This window comes from Cherax quadricarinatus, unplaced genomic scaffold (genome assembly GCF_038502225.1).
Source record: "Cherax quadricarinatus isolate ZL_2023a unplaced genomic scaffold, ASM3850222v1 Contig314, whole genome shotgun sequence".
Taxonomy (NCBI): domain Eukaryota; kingdom Metazoa; phylum Arthropoda; class Malacostraca; order Decapoda; family Parastacidae; genus Cherax; species Cherax quadricarinatus.
In genome coordinates this window covers 71699-77698 of record NW_027195340.1, presented here as the reverse complement: position 1 = coordinate 77698, position 6000 = coordinate 71699, and the positions used below count along the sequence as shown (strand labels likewise).

Below are 6000 nucleotides of genomic sequence, written 5' to 3'. Positions count from 1 at the left end.
TGATGTACAACCCACACCTCACTAGGGGGCATCCAGATGATGTACAACCCACACAACCTCATCAGAGGGCATCCAGATGATGTACGACCCACACAACCTCACTAGGGGGCATCCAGATGATGTACAACCCATCAACCTCACTAGTGGGCATCCAGATGATGTACAACCCACACAACCTCATCAGAGGGCATCCAGATGATGTACAATCCACCCAACCTCACTAGGGGGCATCCAGATGATGTACAACCCACACAACCTCACTAGGGGGCATCCAGATGATGTACAACCTACACAACCTCACTAGGGGGCATCCAGATGATGTACAACCCACACAACCTCACTAGGGGGCATCCAGATGATGTACAACCCACACAACCTCATCAGAGGGCATCCAGATGATGTACAACCCACACAACCTCACTAGGGGCATCCAGATGATGTACAACCTACACAACCTCACTAGGGGGCATCCAGATGATGTACAACCCACACAACCTCACTAGGGGGCATCCAGATGATGTACAACCCACACCTCACTAGGGGGCATCCAGATGTACAACCCAACCTCACTAGGGGGCATCCAGATGATGTACAACCCACACAACCTCGTCAGAGGGCATCCAGATGATGTACAATCCACCCAACCTCACTAGGGGGCATCCAGATGATGTACAACCCACACAACCTCACTAGGGGGCATCCAGATGATGTACAACCCACACAACCTCACTGAATGAAGTATCATAAAGATAAACATTTAACCCCACATTGCTCTAATTGTATATTAATGACCTGTAAACAGAGACTAACTTATGCATAATTTTGTTTGTGTCAAAATAAATGTAAAATACTAAAAATAACTAAAGATAAATAAAGGACTGCAATATAACTCTGACAAACTTCAGAATTATTACATTATTACAATAGACCCGTAGGAACACTGCCATGCAGCGCTTGAGTAATGAAAAATAATCAGTTTAGATCTGAGGAAAGGGAAGGTAGCTTCAGTTTCATGGATCAAGAGCCTTATGCCAGCATCATGGCACTCTCATCCCCATTGAATGACCAGACTTCTTGAACAGTCAAACAAGTATTTACTTGCGTCAACCCAACAAAAGAAAAGTAATGTAGCTGAGAGGAACAAGGTTGAAAACAGGCTATTATCTGGGGATGAAAAAAGAAGGAAATTTAAAGAAAAAGACCTAGGAATACCCTTTACCATGAGGCTATACCCTGAAGGGCACACAGAGAGTAACATAGGCAGCACAGGAGAGGCTGTCATTAATACGATGAATTAGATACATGTGCAACATCTGGGTATCTTTATTATAGACGTTTCGCCATCCAGTGGCTTTATCAATACAAATGCAAGAACATAATGGGAAGTCAGAAGAACTATATACAAAAGATGAGGTAATCAGTCTGTCAGTCTTAAATTGGTGAAGAGTTCCATGGTCTTGAAGTGTCTGAAGCACAGGCATGAATGTCAGAGCATGGTTGAGGGCATCCCAAAAATTGAAGCAGACCTAGTAAAAGCCTATATAATAGACTGGAAAGTATTGGGGAGGAGGGCCTCACCCATTCTCAGGAAACCATAAAAAATCCAACATTTCTGCTACTTTGAACCCAGTTCAATCTACTTCCGTTCCTAAAACCAACCATGCTATTTACATAGTATGTCTCCCATTCAGCGGCGGCTCATGTATAGGCACTGCTGAACTGCAGCACCCCTATTTTCACTCGATATTATCGATAACATTCTATATAACGAGTCTTTTTTTCTTTAATTCTTTCTTTATACTTGTACATTATATAATCCTTAAGCTTAATGTCAGTAGCTATCCCCTAGTACATGAAAAAATTACAAAAATCCTTGTATGGAACTGTGCGCTTCACAGTTCCAGTGACTTGGTGTTTAGCTGTTGTGTGCATGTGCACATGTCCGAGACAAGATGCTGCACACTAGGTAGAGAGAGCACTTTCGCTGATGCAGTGCCGACCCTGTTGTGCAAGTGTAAGGTAGTGTTTCTTTTTGACTCATTGATGTTTGTTGTGCTTAAAAATCATGTACAGTGGTACCCCGAGTTTCAGCCATAATTTGTTCCAGAAGGCTGTACGAGTGCCGTTACTGAACAAATTTGTTCCCATAAAGAATAATGTAAATTAGATTAGTCCCCCAAAAATACACTTACAAAAGCACTTACAATAATACACTTACATAATTGTTTGAGTTGGGAGCTGTACGAAACTCCGGGTACCACTGTACCATATTCTTGAGTGTGATAAAGTGTAGAATTAGATGATTATCATGCTTCCAGCTATTTTATATGCTTATTTCATTTTACACAATATTAAAACAATGGTTAAAAATTTTCTGAAGAAGCACCTCTATTAATTTAGCCATGAGCCGCCACTGCTTCCATTCTATCAACTAATACCAAGAAACAGTCAATAAAACCGTGAAAACCATCCTAAAAAATACTCCAATGTAGCTATTTTAAATCAAACACAAGGTCAGAGATTTCTTTTTTCCCATCTTGCACTGCTGGGTCAGGATATTTTTTATACAGTGCACACTTACTGCAGACCCATTTTCTCTTATCTAGCCCAAAATTTACCACTCGTAGCATATTTGAGGGAACTGGTCTTAAAACATAGATCTATGTGAGTGACAGTAGTGTCAGTAACGTAGATCTACACGAGATAGTGAAGGGGTAAAACTAACTTTAGTTTGACTATTTTGTTGTATAAGAGAGATTAAGCAGAGACATTGGGCATGAAATGACGTAGCCCAAAATATTTAAGTGGAAGTGTAAAAAATATATAAAAACACGAGTGTAAAAAAGAAAAATGTTTTAATACGTAGTGTGGGGCAACTCCTGATGTTGCTGTCATGTGATCAGTGACTTTTAACTTCAAGCCTTCATAATTCAGTAAGTATGGATGGGATGTTTTTTTACCATACAAAAATAAGTTCTTTTTGAGATTTTTTTTTGCTTTTTGAAAAATTGCAACACTGACAGGACTCTGAATACTGGGGATTGCAATAATGAATGGGTTAACATATCATATTTCCTGGATTTTGTATTTTCAGCAAGGTCACATCATCTTAATAAAAAAATCCATTACAATAGCATAATTTATTAAACAGGAATTACAAAAAAAAAGATTATACAACTCGACAGCATGTATATACAGCTTTCTACATACAATATGAGAATCTCATACAAAAACTTTATCTAATATTACAAAATATAAAAAAATATTTTAAACTGTGACAATACAAGGATTTTTAATAAAATTTAGCATAACCTGACACCCAAAACATAACAAAATTATACATTTTAGTATTATCATGGAGAAGTGCCAAATCTATAGGGGTCTAATTTGATCCAATGGACAGTAGCTCCAATTTTTTTGAATCAAGAGCTCTTTGTCGGTATCAAGGCACCACCCATGAACGAACAAATGCACATAATGAGCTGGTATTTACTCTCAAACTGTGCATGGGTACACAAAGTATTTTCATGAAATTAATCACAGAATGGGTGGGGCTTAAACCCATGGATAGTGAGTCCTAAAACAAATTACCTCTAACATGAAGTAACGAGTGTAGCTAGGCTGGGTGATACGGTTTCCAAATGGTGTACAGCAGATGCTCTCATAAAGTGACCTTACAATGCATGATTTTGGCTTAGTCTTTGAAAACTTGCAGCAACATTTCATATAATTAGGAAACCCTTGATAATAAACTACAGCATCTCCTCACTTAGCGACGTACTCGTTTACTGATGTGGCCTTAGGAATGGAACTCTGTTATTGAGGAAAGGCTGTATGCACCTGAAAGAAAAAATTATCCAACGTGCCAAATTTGAGTGGTAAACACGATAGATTTTCACAATCTGCTCATCGGGCAGCAAGCAGTGCCTCGATTAAGACAGGGCATCCCAGTAAGTCAGGGCATCCCACTAATCAGGGGTTCCCATTAAATCAGGGCATCCCACTGTGTTAGGGGTTCCTAACCTAGGGGTACATACACCCACAGGGGGTGTGAGCACTGAATTCAAAGCTTATTTTTTTAGTTCAATTTACTCACCCACGGTACTGTATTCTTTCAATTTGAGATTCAAAAATTAAAAATTTGACTTCTTCATCTTCAAATGTGATATTACTTTTGTAGGTGATCCAACATTAATCAAACATTTCCTAGGGGTGCAGGGCATAGAAAAGGTTGGGAACCCTTACACTAAGTGAAAGAAAGTCTTTGGTGTAACAAATGTTTCACATAATCTATATCATGAAATTTTAATTTATAGAAAGAACATGTACAAAACAGTTTGAAGAGAATATTCAGTGCATCGATATCAAGAATACTGACAAAGCTCTGCTGAAGGCAATGACAACTTTACTTATTATTAACCTAGGAGGTTAGTAACCCATAATCATGCATTATCATAATTATGAATTTCCATGTCTTTGGCAGTCGGCATCAACCTCACCTGTATTTTTATATTTGTAGAACATACTGAAAACTGATAATAAAGTGTAAAAAATTTTAAATGATAATTTTTGGATAGTGGGCTTCTCTGAGGCTAGACTTGGCAAAGTTTACATTGTACTGACCATGTATGAACCTTTCAACATCTCCCAGACACAACCTACCATGCTACTGGTAGCAGGGCTAATAAAGCCCTTGAAAAGCACCAAACCATCACCTCCTACACTATTTCATCACAGTTCTACTGCAATTTTCTTGGTAATCACTTTCATTGGATACAGGAGGGCCTTGCATCACAGCTCTTCATTTTACAGCATTTCACTTACAGCAGTTTTCAATTATACACTTTCTTCATTTATCCACACTTCCTACAATAAATATATTCACCACTATAAGCTAAGGATAAAAATACTTTAAGGTAAATAATGTGCATAATGTATATGCATTTTAATATATGAGAGTGTAAACACATTATCATGCTTTTACATGCATTTGAAAGTGAAAAAAGGCTATTTTTCACCTTACAGCAATTTTCGCTTTACATTAGTAGCCCGGAACCTAACCTGCTATATAAGCGAGGCCCTCCATATCTTTCTCTCGCCTTGAAGATACTCTATTCTCTCTTCTGAAACAATATATTTCAGGCTGGTCAATATCAAGTAGTAATAGTAGTCAATGATCTGTATCTGAGCCATCTCTACTCGAGTTCATCACGGCCACGTTGGTGAAAGATTTGTCTATAAAAGCTTGCATTGGCATTTGTGGTCACAGTGGTGCCTATGCTAACCTTCATATGGTGTATAAATATACCTAAGTGAACGAATCTTATTGTAGCCAGCTGGCCCAGTGGCTAAAACATCGGTCTGGAGTTTAACGACTCTCTGATTGCAGGTTCTATCCCCACCCGTGGTATGGTTTTTTGAGCCATCTCCTTTGCCATGTGGTGTTTCTCAGACCTCTGTTCTTAGACTGGCATTACTTATTATTTATATTAGTGGCTTAGCCATACTGTTGGATGCCCACAAAGTTGATTATCATTTGAATGCTGATGAAATACAAGTTTACATATGGGTTTTGAATATAAAAGATCCAATACTTCATATGGGCATTCTGTATACACAATCAAATGTCACCCATCTTTGTACAAACGTTGTACTGTATCATGCTGAAATAAATCTTTGCCTTTGTCTATATTAGTCGTCTTCTGCTGGATATCTGGACCTGGATAACACAAAGTTGAAACTAAATGAGATTTTAATTATCAGGCAAAATCTCTAGGAAAAACAAATTGGAGATTTTGGTGCCTTCAACTGTGGCATTGTCAGTTTTCACTTTGTGGGATTAGTAAAGGATCTGGGTGGCTATATGGATTCCTCATTGTTATTTGTAGGGCACATTAACCAAACTAATTAACGAAACTATTAAATCCACTACTATCTACACTTCTTTCTTCCTCCTCTCTTTGTGCCGTCCCTGCTCTCTTGTATATAAACAGGTTCCTT

At 38.4% G+C, this 6000-nt stretch overlaps 1 protein-coding gene across 1 annotated transcript in view; it reads right to left on the bottom strand.

Annotated features, from left to right (window-relative positions):
* Positions 1–3125: 3125 nt before the first annotated feature.
* The window catches only part of LOC128701237 (F-box/LRR-repeat protein 18), a 36935-nt gene continuing 34060 nt past the window's right edge, over positions 3126–6000 (bottom strand). Inside the window, exon 13 of the mRNA XM_070080314.1 lies at positions 3126–3840. The gene's annotated coding sequence lies outside the window, so the exon portion shown is untranslated. The remainder of the gene's footprint in view (positions 3841–6000) is intronic.